The 16836-nt window shown below is 42.5% G+C and overlaps 1 protein-coding gene across 7 annotated transcripts in view; it reads left to right on the top strand.

Annotated features, from left to right (window-relative positions):
- DPF3 (double PHD fingers 3) overlaps window positions 1–16836 on the top strand; it is a 286317-nt gene that overhangs the window by 222464 nt on the left and 47017 nt on the right. For 2 of the 7 annotated variants that reach the window (XR_008620914.2, XR_008620915.2), the window contains exons 9-10: window positions 1581–2957; window positions 10048–11833. The exons of the other annotated variants lie outside the window; for them this stretch is intronic. The gene's annotated coding sequence lies outside the window, so the exon portion shown is untranslated. Of the gene's footprint in view, window positions 1–1580; window positions 2958–10047; window positions 11834–16836 lie in introns of those variants that run through there. 7 annotated transcript variants of the gene reach the window in all.

Here is a 16836-nt window from a genome sequence, read left to right as displayed (position 1 = left end):
TTTTAAGATACTTACAAAAAACAGATGAAATTCAATGCAGTGTTTTTTAAAAGCAAGCAATCAGATGAAATCTCTACTTCCAGAAGCAAGGTCACTTGAAGTGATGGTCTAAGCAACACGTTATGGACTGCTGTAGGTTTGGATGGGTTAGAGGGGGCAGCTTCAGAATTCTCATTGCAAACTGCTGTAATTTCTCCCCTTCCTTTCTTACAAAAGATGGGGTGCTAGAATCGAAGCCATGGGATGTCAGGAGTGGGAAGTTGTTTTTTTCTATGCAAAGCCTCTTTCCACAACCTTCCCTCAGCTTTCCCTCCAAGGTTCTGTCTGCTATGTGGCTCAGGGAGCCATTTTCTACCAGCCTAGGTATTCTCACTGCATTTGCCAAGGATTGGTTTTGGTAGATCATTTAGTCAAGGTCTAACTCTAATGTTCCTGAAATAGTTGATACCATGGGAAGAAACAGGTGTCACTGGCCCATGAGATGAGATGTGCTTGTTAAGGCAGGTGGGCGAATACTTCTCTGGAGCCTCCCTACGGTCCTTCCAGAGAAGAGTATGGAGCTTGGAAGAGCTTCCTTCCCCTCCCATCTACCCTACTGCTGCTGTTTCCTGGGAGAAAGTGAGGTTCCTGAAATTGGCACCATGAGGGATGTATCATTCCTTTATACAAGAGCAGTCCTGGGGCTCATTTAGAATGCAAAAAAGTTTAAACCTGAGTTTTACAGATTTCAGGATGCTCTGATTTATTAGGGCTTTTCTACTCCTATTTCTCACCTTTGTAGTGCCCTGAATGAGATTTGACAACTGAACTTTCTGGAGTAACCAATACCTGGGCATGGCTGGTGGCTGGGTGTGTGTGTGTGTGTCTGTGTGTGTGTGTGTATGTGTGTGGTGTGCACGCATGCACATGTATGTGGATGCAGATCACAGAAATTTCCTCCTGTGGTTAAAGGAAACAAACTATTTTATCACCTACCGCTTATCAGACTTTCCAACTTCCTTTTGCTTTCAGTGCAAATGAACGACATGGCGTAAGGGGAGAATTGAAAGGGTTCTGAAAGAATGGGATTGGAAGCGGGTAAAATAAAAATGAAATAGATGGAGGCTTAACCACCTTGAATGGGTTATCTGACAGTAATACCTTTATACAGCTGACTGTCAAAGTGAAGGACAAACATTGTTCAAAGAAACACCAACAGAAAACACCAAAGAAATCCCAACCAGGCTTAAAAACCACCAATGAAAATCATTGTCTGGGGCAGGGTTGAGTGAGCGTGCAAGCGCCTGTGTGTATGCACAACAGAAGAAAGATCATGGTTGAATCTTTTGCTGTCGGAAGCTGTGGACATATGTACTATGGTAGAGATGATGCCTTTTCGGTGAGTGGGGGAAGCCTCTTCCCTGGAAATGTTTGCTTTGTCCCAAATCCCTGTCACCAGGTGATGCACCGGGTTAATCCCTTTGGGTGCAAATGGTTTAATATCTTGCTATTAAGAATAGCATTGTAATAATGTAATGAGAATATTAATAATGCTGTCTGTTGCTTAACCCATGTGCTGATATATTCATCATACATGTCAGCTCATTTGGGAGGAGAAGGCAGGAAGGAGAAGGAGGCAGCGGCCGCAGCACGTACCACGGAGGACTTATTCGGTTCCACGTCAGAAAGTGACACGTCAACTTTCCACGGCTTTGATGAGGACGATTTGGAAGAGCCTCGCTCCTGTCGAGGACGCCGCAGTGGCCGGGGTTCGCCCACAGCAGATAAAAAGGGCAGTTGCTAAACCCACGGAACAGACTCTCTGGGCAATTAGCCATCCCCCTCTGACTTTGGTCATTGTGCTGGTTCTGATATATATATTTTTTAATGAAAGGCAACTTTAGATTTTCCCTCTATCCTTGCTTTTTTTCCCTTCACCTCCCATGTGTCCCTCCATCCCTCTCCCCACCCCTCTGTTTTGGGTATGTACAACAGAAGCGCAAACTACTGAAACAAAACAAAACAGCAGAATGAGCGTTCTTCCGAGAGATGGCATCGTGATGCGCTATTTATTTTCCATAGAAATAGGAAGTTAGACGGATTGTCTCTTTTCTGAGGGGAGGGGGTCTTTTTGACAGGAGCAGAGTTGATGTCCTCAATTTTCATATTTATTGGCAAAAGGAAGAGAAGAGGAACTTTGGGTTGGAAACAAAGAACCAATAACATTAAAACATTATTATTTATATATTCTAGCTATTATTAGAACCAGACTTTTTTTTGCGAGAGAGAGAGAGAAGGGAAATCAAAGAAATCGAAGCAATATCCTGTTTAGAGGCAAGCCACCCGGTGGGGAGAATTTCCTCAATGGGAGACGGTTTCACTTTCTGTGCCCCACGGAGTTTGCGGCTCCCCGCGGCAGACCCCTCCCTCATTCTCCTCCCCGACCTTTCCATCTTCCTCTCTGCTTGCGAGAAAATGTCAGTAGTTCCAGAGAAGTCGGGGTGCCTATGCCTGGCCTCCCTTCACACCTGGGCCCTGACCAGCCGCCTCCTGGGCTCCTCCTCCTCCGTCAGTAGAGCTGCTGTTTTGTTATTGCTGGTTTTTCCTCACTTTCCTCCTGGCAAAGAACGACTTCCAAATGCAGGGATGGAATATAAGCAGAACGTCATGGGCTCAGCAGTGACTCCACCACCCAAGGCCGAGGCCGTGCTTCTGGAAGATAGAAGGAGACATCATCGTGTGTTTCCCCTCCCCTTGCCCCTGTTAAGAAACGTATCAATACCCATTGGATGATCAAGGCTACCGTATTTCTTCTATTTTTTTTTATAGTGCCCGCCAGGCACTTTGTTTTATGTTTCCAATAGCACTTCCTGAAATAAACCAAAGCAACACTGCTCAAGGCCCCTGGGGCGATGGAGAAGGCCACCCACCTCACTGACAGTCCCAAGAATGACCGGCTGCGAGGTCCTAGTCAAAAGGTATGTCTTGGCTAACCTGTCTTCCAATGTGGGCAAAACCATCATATCTATTTTTTAGTTTTCTTTTTCTTTTTCCTTTTCCCCCCAGCTTGCTTTTTTGTTTTCCTGGGTTTGGACTCCCTTCTTAGTGTAAGAGTGGCTGCTGGAGTGTCTCCCCCTGGCCCTCTGTGGCCTGTGTGTGCATGTGAACTCATGTGGGCCCTGGCATAGGTGTGTGATCTGAGTCTTGCTTGGACTATGGGAGGGGCTCAGTGTGGAGAATGGCAGGCTTCTGGCTTCAACTACAAGAGAAAATGGCTGGGGAAGTGCTTGGCTAACTCTGCCTCCCTTGGCTAAACCTGGAAGTGAAATCCAGGGAACTGAAGTTGGAGTTGGCTGCTGGATTTGGGTAGGAATAGGGAGGTTGTGGCCACAGGGCACTGCATGTCTAGGTGGTATTTCTTACTCTTGGTACCAATTTCAAAACCAAGGGGATGAGTCCAAATTAAAGAAGATCCCTGATTAGGCACAAAACTCAACTTGGCTGTTTGGAAGATTCTGCACTCCCTTTAAGGTTGGCCAGGGTCTCTTGCCTCCAGGAGTGCACGGTTCTGGAAACACAGGCAGAACCATTTGACATGGGTTGGGAGACCCAAGTAGCTGCCTGGTTAACAGACTGCTTATCAGTGTCTCTGGGAAGATCTACTTTGACAGTCCAGCCCCTGCAGATCCTCATGAATTAGACCACTCCTTAAAATAACAAACCAACCTAAAACCCAAGGACAAGCCAAGAAACCCAGAAATGAGACCTTTGTGCTTTCCTGGTAGCCTGAGACAGAAAGGGCTTCCACTTTTCTCATGCTTGAGATGTGTATGTGATCGCCTGGGCATTTATTCTCAGTTTTGAGGGGATGAAAGTAACAATCCCAACCACTTTTGGGATGTTCTGTCTAATCTATATGTGGCCTGTTCCTAGGAAATATGGCATAAACCTCCAAGGTTGTCATATTCTGCATGCTGACACGTCAGCCAATAGAGTTTGTTCCAGTAGGTTTCTGCTACGGGGATACAATGTACACTTGCTGTCATTTTCTACCTCTTTACTCTGTACCTTTGACTCAGATATTGGATTCATGGGATTACAACTTGCTTTCATTGATAAAATGTGAGCTTCTATGTTAATAAACATATGTTCAACCAATCTACACTCTCATTTGAATTCTGTCCAGTTGCTCATAATCCCAGAATTCTCAATGACAATTTGCCTTTACACTTGAGGTGTTTTTTTTCTTTTAATCCACATATTTAAAGCAAATTATAAAAGGCTACCTAATTTCAGAGTCTAGCTTGGAGTCTAACAGAGAAACTAACCATTTAGAACTAACAAGGCAAACTCCCAGGAGAATGTTTATCTGAGAATGGGTATTGCTTGTCTATTTTATATTTAATAGTATAGCTTGATATTTGATCTTCAGTTTCTCTTCTTGGAGGTAGTTGATATCCTCACTTTTCTTCCTTGGGGTAATAGAAGCATAGTAAGTTTTCTTAGCATGGCCAGACCATCTTGTCTCACCTTGCTTATAGAGTCTTTGAACAGACTCAAGATTTATACTCTTAAAAACTGGAAGGGACTTTTAAGATGATCAAGTTCAAATCTTTCACTTTTCAGTTGAGAAAAGTTGACCCAGAGAGGTTAAGTGAGTTAAGTTTGAGGGACTGGGATGGGCATTGCATTGGAGGGAAATGTTTTAAGGCAAAGGAAGGAAGCTCCTAGAGAGAAGGTGTCGGAGGAGGAAGCTGGCTGTCCTTGGTTTCCAACCACTTTAGTGGTGGATTTGATATCTTTATCTCCCTTTCTCTAGATAGCAGTCATCTACATTTTTGTGTGAGGCATTATTCTGGGCGCTTTCCTTGGAATATTTCACTTAATCCTCATGACTACTCCCATGAGATAGGTGTTTATATTAATCCCCAGTTTGCGGAAACTGAGGTTAGTAATAAGGTTAAGAAATGTACACCTAGGAAGGAGCCAGGTTTTGATCCCTGGCAACCTGATTGTAGAGCCTATACTCTATCGTTGCCTGCATTGCCCCTTGCATAGTCTATAATTAAGGAATATATATGCATGCATGTATACATACTTTGCTGTTTCTCAATTCCAATTGAAGAAAAGGGTTTTTGTAATGAATATAGCTTTTAAAAGGTAACGTCATTAAAAGAAATTTCAACAAGGGAAGAGTAAGCAATTAGATCCTGTAAAAGAGAGTTCTGATTCAGATTCTCTGCGGAATATTGTAGATAACTTACCTTCTTAATCATCATTTCTAGACAATGTACAAAGAGATCACCTTTTTTGTGACCTTAGGAATTGTAGGAGCTGTGTGAACAGTCAACACACCTTTCTGTTGTTGCTGTTGTTAAATAAGTATCACTACTCAAAATTTAAAATACAAAAGAAATTAGAGTCATCAAGATGAAAACGATCTGGCCAGCTTCCTTTGCCCTTAGCTCAGTAAAGTACCACCCTGAGTTTTCTGAGTCCCAGGCCAAAGGGAGGGGAACCAAAGATATAGAACTTTCTAAATTTGTTACAACATTTTAATCCCCTGGGGAGGGGGGCTGTTGACCTAAAGGTGACAATTGTTATGGTCTAGCTGATTTTTTTCCCTACCTAGAACAATCAAATCCTTTATTTCTGTTACTGAGAGACTATGTAAAGATCAGACACTATAATCACTATGACCCTGGGAATTAGAAATATGCATTTAATTTTTTAGAGGTACTATAAAGACAGTAATCCAATTTGCTACCGGTATTTTAGAGAGAAGAATTTAATAAAAAAAATGTGATGTTCACATCAATAGCATCCCTTTAAGGGTTCCTGCTTACTCTGCATCTCTCTCTGCATCTAATGGGCTACAGACTGATACTGCTTTATACAGCACTGGAGGGAACGCAAGATCATTACTCAGGGAGAGAACTAAAGGGTGTTTGGGGGTTCTCACCTCATGGCGGAATAAAATTAATTAATTTTATCCCAGTATACCTCCTGTTACATCTGATGAATATGATCTTGAACATGTACTTAAAATTGGAGCAGACTCATCTGTTAGGAATTTTTCCTCAGGGGATTTTGCTCAGCCTTTGGAGGAGAAGTGACTTGTGTTGTGTATTTTCTGAGTGAGGTGTCTTTGATCTGGTGTGTGGAAGCCTAGAGTGGAGATGACAAGTTCTGGGCTCTGGGCTCAGCTCCCTGTGTGAATTTGTTGACAGGGATCTCTGCCTCAGTTTCTGAGAGAGGAAATGGACATTTCTTTCCCTATTAGAATATGTAGCTTATATTATTTCATGATGATGCTTAACTCTATGAGGTAGGGTAGATGTTATTTATTCCCGTTTTACTGATGAGGAAACTGAGATTTGATCCTGTTTGATGACTTGTCTAAAGTTCCAGGCTCAGTAAATGATGTATGGATCTTCTAATAATCTTTCCTAAGTCTATACTGACTTCCCCAAAGATCATCTTTGGAAGATTTCTTGAGTGAAATCAGTAAAATGCCTGTAGGTCTTTTATTCAAGAATTTATTGGATGAAAAGGAGGTATTTGATTCTGTAAAAGAAAAAACTGAAACAACAGAAACCCCAAATGAAACTTTAGAATCTTTCTGAGAAGTAGCAATGTCTAAGTCCTCATGAACTTTCTGGGTGAACTAAAGTTGAGCTTCCTAAATGGTCACTGTTTTTGTGGTGCCAGTGGTAGCGGGAGTAATGGTGGCAGGGAGTGAACATTTTGGGCCCTGGTCACAAACCCAATTGCTTCTAACACAAAAACATTGAATTATATAATATTGTGGTGTTTAATAAAAGTGATTTCTGATCACCTATTCAAAATAGCAATATAGGAAAAGCCATTCTGCATGATTGGTTTACAAAATAAATGGGAATGATGGAAGATTCCTGTCAGAACTGAATTATTAGATAAAAAACATTGGCAATTAGGTTTTCAAAGTATCTCACCACTGGAACTCAACCAATAACTATGGCTTTTAAAAAAATGTACTTCTGAAATAATTTACACTTACAAAAAACTTACAAAGATTATACCAAGAATTCCCATATGTCCTTCACCCAGATTCTTCAAATAACCACAGTACAATGATCACAATCAGGAAATTCACATCGATGCAATGCTATAACCTACAGACCTTATGCAAATTCTGCCAGTTGTCTCACTAGTGTCCTTTTTCTGGTCCAGGATCCAGTCTGGGCTCACAGGTTGCCATGTCCTCTTACAAGTCCTTTAATCTGGAATAGTTAGTACTACAATCTTGTTTTTCACAACCTCGATACTGGTTAGTCATTTCATAGCAAAAGCCATTCAGTTCAGGCTTGGATGCTGTTTTTCTAATGACTAAACTGAAGTTGTGCATTTTGGTTAGAATACCTTAGAAATGATGTTGTATCCTTCTCAGTGCATTACATCAGGAGGTATGTGATTGATTTACCCCATTACTGGTGACTCAGACATTTGGCCTTTCAGCTGAGATTTCAGGCTATTCTGTTTACAGACCTTGGATGATAACATTTTCATTCAGATATACCTCGGTTCATTTGGCAACTAGGGACTGAGTAACAACAGTATGCATGTGACTGCTCAGCACTGTCAAGGATAGGATAAAATTAAACATGGGGCAATGAATTTATTGGCCATTGGATTTATTTTGTGACCTAGTGGATCAGACTAGAAATTCACAAATAGTTAAAATCATGTAAGAGCTGTCATGGGGTAGTATGTGATTATTTTTGCCATGGATCTCAGTAGACAAGAAGATTTTCTTGGAGGAAGCCATCTAGATCAACAAAGAGCTCCAGATGGACCGTTGCTGTTGAATCTGTAGGCAAGAATGTCTATTGTCAGAGACAATGGAGATAATATTTGAACAAAAAGCAAAGCTGGGAATCACAACCTAACCCATGTAAAATGGCAAAAATCACCATTTGAAAACCCGCCTAAGTACCATTCCTGCTGCTCCTGTGCTTATCACAACACATCATGTTTGCTTGTAGTCCTTCTCAAACAGATGGCGTGTTCCTTGAGGGCAAAGGTGATATCACTCATGTCCTCCAGACAGTGCCTGACACCAATGTGCCATAATTATTTGTTGAAATAAACTGAGAACTGAGCAGTTTCTGAGATAATTAGTGGAAGTCTTACCAAATCTCACTCTATGCATAGAGGATGCTTAATAAATATTGTTGACAGAAAGAATGGAGAAGTCTCTGGACACAGCATCCAGTGGTTAAGTCAGAGGGGGCAGGTGGGAGGTGGTGAGGTGGTGGTGAGGGGTAAAGGAGAGAAAAGGGGGATGTCAGGACAGGGGTGGGGAGGGGTTGACCATGTGTGGAGGGGTAGAAAACTATGCCTTCTTGCAGGGGATTGAGAGCAGGAGACTAAGAACACAGCTGCACATTGTTTCATTTTTATGGCCTGCAGTTGACCTAACCAGAGGAAACAAAAGAGAAAATGGAAGTTAGGAGTGCCAAGTTGGGACTCACGCACGATTTTCTAGGTGGCTTTAGTGGGGCAAAGGAAAAATACATGTGTGTGTGTGTTGGGAGGTCGGGGTGGAAATTTGAAGAAACTGAAAGGTGTGGGGGAAGCTTATGAGACAGACTCACTACAGAGTGGCAGGTAACATCTGACCAGAGGGGTCAGGGCACTGGGAGAGGGACAGAAAGACTCCTGGCAGGGAGTGAAATGATGACAGATGCCCATGGAGAGAACAATCGGCAGGCGTTCTGTGGGAGGTCCCAGGAAAGGTCACCTGGGTTTGATCAGTCAAGGGAAGGAGCTAGAGGCAGGTGGTGACAGCAAAGAGCATGAGGGAAGTGGGGGTAGGGTGCACCAGCAAAGCAGATCAGAAAGGGAGACAGTGGGGTGGGATGGGGTAGAGGCAAGGAACAGGAGCAGGTGTGGAGGGAGGACTTGGTCAAGGAGGAAAGTTGGATGAATGGAGTCTCAGCTTTGGAAGAGCATCTAATCCAGGCCTGTGCACCTGGCCATTGAGTGATGCTTGGGTACCAGGAGAGGTGGGGCAGGGGAGGGGCCTTTCAACTTGGAAGAGGCTGAGCTGCTCATTTGCTTTTGAGCTTTTTTCCTTGCTGGCTTGGCCATTTTCCATTTAGGCCCATTCTCCCTCTTCTCCCTCCCTTATCGCTCAGCTTAATGTGATCTAGGCACTGTTGGGACACCCATCTCTGCTTTCAGAAACTGCTTCCGGGGTGAAATGTGGTAGTACTTGGTTTCATTGCTCACTCCTTTGTGTCAACTACTCCGTTCCAAAGACCAAAATGGCAGATTTCATTTCAGCTAGAAGCAAAAGCTATGCGTGGCTATCCAGGCAAAAGGGCCCACCTGTGTGAAACACCACCAGGTTCCAAGGCTGACAAAGGGATCACTGTGCTAGTAGAGGAGTGGAACTGGTCTCTTGGTTGGGGACTGTCTCCGACTAACTCTGACACACTTGAATCACTTGGGGCAGGGTTGGGGCTGAGTGTGTGTGCTTGTGAAGGAAGCAGTGTCCTTTTGGGCTTAGGCCAAATGAGGCATCTGATGGGGTTTTCTGTGGCTGAATTGGTTCTATACCATAGAACTACTCATTTCTACTTGGATGACAGGGAGAGAGATGACATCATAAAGGTCCTTTCTGGGGTGTTTTAACTGTGAAAAGATTCAGTTTGTTTGGTTTCTAAGTGGAGGGGATTTTTTTTTTTCTTTTGCTAACACCCAGTTCTGCCTGCTACACCACCTGGGAATTGACCATCCAGCTGTGTTCTTTCTGCCTCTGGCCCAGTAGCAACTGACCTGCCCTATTCCTGGCTGATCTCATGCTGCTGAAGTTCAAGGCGCTGGACACACTACCCCGATTTTTGTTGCACCTGGCCTAGCCTCATTAACTTGGCGATTAGTTGGTGGTTTTCTTTCTTTCTTCTTTTTTTTTTTTTTAATTCATTTCATTTCTGTCACCCCTTAATTTTAATCTTTCTTTTTTAAGTAGTTGTTCCATGCTGTTGTTTTTTGTTTTATCTTTCATTGCCTTTCCCTCTGCAGTCAACATTATGACCTGGGGACTCCAGCATCCTTCAAGCAAGCCATTTCCGAAGAAGGTGAAAAGAAGCCAGGATGATTGGCACCTCCTCCTCCTCCTCTTCTTCCTCTTCCCTTGCCCAGCCCCCTCCTGTGCGTGTGTTTCAGACAACACAGGAGCCAGCACAGGAGTGGAAAATCCTGCAGCGCAACTCAGCTCAGCCCACAGAAGCCTTGGGAATGGCCTCAGTTTGTGCAATAAGAAGATTTTTTTTTTCTTTTTAAATCTTCATTATATTTTCTTTGATTGTCTGTGAGAAAGTACCCAGGTCCGCCTGGAATTACTCTACAGTAGAAATAACTGAACACAAACAAACTGATGGAAAAAAAGAGTTAACTATTTTATTTATTTCAATATTTAAAAGGAAAAAAGTGCTGACATTGCACAGTATTTTTGTTTAAAGTACCTCCTACTTCAAAAGTTAAGCGCAATTTTGTGAAGACGTGAAATCATAAGAGTACTTAATGTAAAATAAAAGACTGCATATTAACTCTAAAGAAAAATGCCCCACATTTTAAATAAGAAAATAAAGATCAACTCTGCTCTCTCAGGCTTTTTAAAAAGCCATTCATGTATGTGCTTTAGGTATTTTTATTTCTGCGAGTTGGATGTGGTAAGTGAGGAGTGCTCAGTTTTTTTTTTTCCTCCTTCAAAAGTCTATTGAAAGTATTGGTGATGTTAAATGATTGTGTGTTAAGACTTGACTGAAATAACTTAGCCACAAATCAGCAGTTTCCCCCACCCTCACTGCCCCCTCACCCCAGGCAAGCCCCTTTTATCTGAATGTCAGAAGCAGCCTGCCTCCTAGTTATCATGTCTGATGAGGTCTAGCTCAGAAAGGAATTCCATCTATTGATGGAATATATCCCCTCAAGTTCAATAGATTCGAACACAGAGAGCTTTGTTTAAAATAATGCAGCAAAAAAAAAAAAAAAAAAAAGCAAGAATAAAAGCATCAGCTGAGGTGATATTAGTTCAGTCACCTAACAACTCCTAGAAGAGATGAGCAAAGGGAACCTTATGCTGAGCTGGCTTCTGGGGCCTGAGCTTCCAGAGCTGTCCCCAAGGGCTAGGAAGGCCGACCTGAAGGATGAGAACCTCAAATTCAGTTGCTGATGGGAGCCAAGGAAGACGGCGAGTGTTCTAACATGGCCCTTTCTGGCCGAGCTGGCGGAAGTGGGCGTTTTGGCCGATGGGATGTATCTCGGCGCTTGTCTGTGGCCCAGCAAAGGTGCAGGGCTGACTGGCTGAGCCACTGGGTTCTACCCGCAGGCTCCCCACTGCACTGGGCTTTCACACAGCCATGCTCTTGGGTTTCCCTCCCTTGTAAGCAGAGTCATAATAACACACGAATAGTCTAAGGCCGGGTATTCTGGTCAGCAGAGGTCCTTGAGTCACAGTGTTACTGAAATGGTTCTGAGCCTGAGAATCTCTTTGGCCTCTGAAAGGGCAGGGCAGGTGGGCACCGACTTCCTGCCAGTCCTTTCAGGTTTCCTGTTCAAAGCCAGTCCTGTTGGTGGAGGGGATCACCGAGAGTGTCTGTATCATTTTGTAGCCCTTTTCTCTGACGTTTTCTGGTAGAAAATGTCCCTTGTCAAAATGCTAATAATTATCATAATAATCTGCTTTCCAACCAACTCCCACAAGTGACAACCTGTGTAGAACTGTGATAAAGGTTTGCATAATGTAGGGTTTGTACCAAGTGTGTGTAAGTTTCTGTTAAATAAAAGTCTGTTTCCAATGCTCCTATAGCATCTCTGTAAAATTTGCTTGACCAACCGAGCTCATCCTGTGTGAGTTCACTTTCACGCCGTCATGCGGCAGGGACTCCTGAGATGATTCTTCCCACTTCCATGCCAAGATTTGTTGAACCTTGTTGTTTTATTTACAAGCATGGTCTAGAACAGCAGTTGCCACTGGCTTGGCTGACAGATGGTGGCCTGGAAAGTGAACAATGCCCAGGGTTGGTGCCAGCATTCATTCTCTGAGCCAGGGTTGCTGTCACCCACTCCCCCATCACCATCACCATCATCACCCTCTTCATGGCCAAAATTGATGGATTGAAAGCCTGATTATGTGAACCGACTTAGTATACCTGTCCAAGGTTGCTGTCACACCTGTGCCAAGAATAGAAGTTTTGCACAAAAATGCAAGATTTAATGTGTGCTTAGAATAGGTGGGAGGTTAAAATTTTCATTGTCTGGAAGGTGCTGTTGGTGTAGCCTCCCAAGCTGCTGGTTGGTGCAGCTGTCAGCTGGAACCCCCGGGGTAGGCTTTCCTTGTGTGTGAAGATGGGCCCTCTTATCTGAGGGGTCCTCTAGGTCAGACAGAACCAGGTGAGCATGTCAGGCCAGGTCTTGACCTTTGAGCATTGCTGGCCCCCAGTGGGGCCAAGTGGAGATGAACATGACACTGTAATGCTGCTGCTAGTGTACTCCATCTTTCTTTAGACTGAATATCACGTTATGCCTTGCATTATGGACTTGGTAAGTTTTCCTAGCAGTAAAAAGAAAGCCCCACACCAATATGGTGCCCTCCTTAGGGTTTTTTTCCTTTTTATTATGATGAAATATGCATTACATAAAATTTGCCTTTCTAACCGCTTTTAAGATATAGTTCTGTGTCATTAAGTACATTTACATTGTCGTGCAACCATCATCACCATCCATCTCTAGGATTTTTTCATCTTCTCCAACTGAAACTCTGTACCATTTAAACACGTACTCCCCATTCCCTCCCCAGCTCCTGGCAACCACCATTCTACTTTCTGTCCCTCTGAATTTGACTCCTCTAAGTACCTTGTATAAATGGAATCATACAGCATTTGTCCTTTTGTCACGGACTTATTTCATTTAGTGTAATATCTTCAAGGATTATTTACGTAGATGTGTCAAACTTTCCCTACTTTTGAAGGCTAAATAGTATTTCATTGCATGTATAAACCACATTTAGCTTATCCATGTATCTTTTGATGAACACAGAGTAAAATGAAGTTTCACATATTTATTACACATCACCCACTTCCTATAGTGACTCAAAATTTGAGACATTAGGTTCAATTAAGAAGTCACCTAAGGAATAAAATATCTTCTTCCATGGGAAGCGATTGCACCCTCTAATTTACTCTCTAGAAAAGAGGACCTTGATTCTGATGGGCCAGTGCTTTCTACCTAGAGTGTGTCTTTCCTCATGACTCGGGCTTTCTTTGCAGATACTATCTTTGGGCTGCTCACAGGGATGAGAGGTCTGGCATGAAGGTGTACTATCCATCTAAATAACTAAGGATAGAGGAGATCCAGGATGATCAAATGTCCATAATAGTGGGCCATGAGGACAGGGACTGACTTTTTCACGTGTCTGATAATGGGTTGTAGGCCAAGAATGATGTGCTTTCTGTCTATAGATGGTCACTGACCAAGAGGGAGGGCAAAAGTACACACATGGGCCAGAGAATGAAAAAGAGAGAAAGAAATCATGTTCCTCATCCACTCGGAAACATGTAGTTACCATAGATGGTTAGCTCTGGGGTTGCAAATCCGATGCTGACAGAGCAGGTATCTTTGGTGAATGAAGCAGGGCAGGTGTGACATAAATGACAATGCCAGAGAGATGTGGAACAGCCCTTGAGGCTCAGTCTCAGGTCACAGGGAGACAACAGGAGTGGTAGGGAGTGTCTCAAACCAGGAAGCACCTGTGCTTCCAATGGGGCAGCCGTGACTCAGCTCAGGGGATGCAGCCTGCAGGAGGTGGGCCCAGGGTTCCCAGATCTTTTTTTTTCAAGGGAGGTCACAATTCAAACATTTTGATGAGATCTCCCCATTTTTCAGTGTTGGTGATAAATGAAAAATGAAAACTGAAGATCAGCTTTGAGTGCCCTAACTGAACATGACCATGTGCCTACTGGGCACACTTAGATGGCTTTGGGGCAGCTTTTCCCAAGGGCTGCCAGTCTGGGTAAGGTGGAAGTTGAGGTTGGCATGCCTTATTCAGATTCTCATAACAGCGGATCTTTGCCTTAATCTATGGATGCCTCTAGCAGTATCCTGACTTAGGATTGTTATGTGTTGGGAATGGGTCCCTGGGTTGGTCTCTGGATGGAGCTAGGTCATTATTCAGCACATGTTAGGGATGATTCAGGATATGGCTCCACCAGAAAACATTCCCCTATCCATTTCTTTTTCCTCTGCATGTACCTGGAAGACCTTCTCTTTAGAACTCTGGGTAGAGTTGTGCAGTTTAGAGATTTTTTTAAAAATTCAGTTTATTTTTATTGATGACCAGTTGTCTATTACATCACATTCCTTTTACCCTTCTTTTCTAAGAAACCCAAATCACTCCATGTAACTAGAACCATATTTGAGTTTTATTATATCCCTAAATCATCAGTTTCAGAACTTCCTTTCATTAAAAAAATCCTTCCGGAATTTTAATTTAAATTAACCTTGTAAGTATTTTATATATAGACTTTTACAAATTTTTTAAATTAAAATTTTTTGTGGATACATAGTAGATGTAGATATTTATGGGGTACATGAGATGTTTCGATACAGGCATGCAATATGAACATAAGCACTCATAAAGAATGGGGTATCCAGCCCCTTAAGCATTTATCCCTTGAGTTATGAACAATCTGATTATACTCTTTACATTATTTTAAAATATGCAATTAAGCTACCACTGACTACAGTCACCCTACTGTGCCATCAAATAGTATTTTATGTTTTATATGCATCTTATTTCAGAGTATACTTTGTAAGAGAGTTAGGCTGGCTTTTAAGTATGCAAACACTACTCGCTGGGGTCATGGTTGTTTTCTGGTTTTGTTTTCTTTTGTTGGGTTGGAGAGGAGGTTATTCTGAATAAGCAATTTTTTTGCCTTATCATTTATAATGGGGATCAGCAAATTTCTCCTGTAACACACCAGATAGTAAATATTTAAGGCTTTGTAAGGCAAACATCTGTCACAACTACTCAGCTCTGGGTGAAGCATGAAAACAGCTGTAGAGGATATGTACAGGAATGGGCGTGGCTGTGTTCCAATAAAACTTTATTTACAGAAATAAGCAAGCAGTTGGCCAGATTTGGCCCACAAGACATAGTTTGCTGATCCCTAATTTAGAAATGAGAGTATTGCACTGCTCAGTTGGGGGTGGTGGTGGTGGTGGTAATAGGGCATTTTCTAAGCTTCAGGACTATGGAAAGAGAATTTCACATTACCAGGTGAAAGGCTACTGATGCATTTCATGATCAGTACTGTAAACTATTTCATGGCCAAATGCAACAAATGTTTCACAGCCAGAAAAATCTCACCACAAGATTTTGGAAAGCTGTTTACTAGTTTTTCTAGTTTTGGTACAGAGTCCAAACTGCAATAGTGCCATGTTTACCAGAAGTGTCTATGAATAATCCAGCAATGCATAACAGTGACTCTCCGTTGTGGACATCATGACTAATATTATTCATCTCTAGCAACTTGGGTCTTATGAGTTAAGTGAACATAGATGGTAGAGTTTCATCTGTATGAGACAAATGATAGGAGACAATGAGTGGGGCCCGACTTGGGAGATGTGGAGTTGTTGCCGTTAGAGAAATGGTCTCTTTGGGGTCAGCACAGATTCTTTAATGGCTGTGGCTCCTTAAAGTGGTTAATTATGGAATGTTGAGGATGTTGCTGAGATATATTTCTTCGTAAGTACTCAGATTCTTCATATTCAGAATCACACTTTCCCAACTTCTTACTTCACCTCCCAAAACAACCAATAAGATAACATGTTCTTCCTTGGATGGTGGAGAAGATTACTGATGCCAGACCTACTACTGAATTGAAACTTTCTTACTAGTTGCACATGGAATGATCCTGAAGGGTGGTCGATGAGCTAGTCATGATAGGTGGTAGTAGTCAAGCTAAGTTGATTGAAGAGATGCTCTTTAGCCATTGTTAGTGGATACTCCATTGTGCTGAGAGGATCAGTGACTTTCAGACCTCAGGATAACTTTCAGTGGGGTTTATTGCTAAGTTACCCCAGTTACCTCCAAGTTTCCTGAAAAGGGGCAGTGTTTGGGATAAGCATGTTAAATATCTGTTTCATTTTCTCCAAGCTCTACCCTGTGATCACATATGAAGTCACCCAGAAGTTAGTTTTCAGGCATAGACCAGGAGGAGAAAGAGTCTTCAAACTAAAAGTTAGAAAACGCTATGCTTTGTATTTTATTAAACATTGTGTGAACAACACACATCGTTTGGTTACCTGATCTTTCTTTACACCAGACTAGGAAATACTTTTTTGAGAGGTGATGACAGTGGTCATCAATGGTTTAGCATCAATCTGCTTGACTGGATTATGTTGATTGTATTATTAGCCATCACCTGGCAAGGCACAATTATAGGTGAGATAGATCTGGAAGTCGTAGTGGATCACAAGCTGGAGGAGTATTGTGTTGTTTATTTTTAAGAAAGCATGATAACCAAGCTGCGTTAAACTAGGAATGATGTGGAAGGTCTGGGAAGCAATGCTTCAGCTCTATTTAATATTTGACACCACTGTGTTTGAATTAGCGGAAAAAGACTGTGGGAAATCCAAAAAGTACAGAAAAGCTTATTAACAATATGTTTAACAGGATGAACAATAAGTCCTTTAAGGAAAGGTTTGTGGATTTGGGGTTGTTTAACTTGGGGAAAAGAATTAGGGGTCACTTAATAGCTGTTATTATGTGTATCACTGAGATAAAGGCACTGACCAGTTACATTTGGT

The sequence above is a fragment of the Pan paniscus genome, chromosome 15 (genome assembly GCF_029289425.2).
Source record: "Pan paniscus chromosome 15, NHGRI_mPanPan1-v2.0_pri, whole genome shotgun sequence".
Lineage (NCBI taxonomy): Eukaryota > Metazoa > Chordata > Mammalia > Primates > Hominidae > Pan > Pan paniscus.
This window is presented reverse-complemented; position numbering and strand designations above follow the sequence as displayed.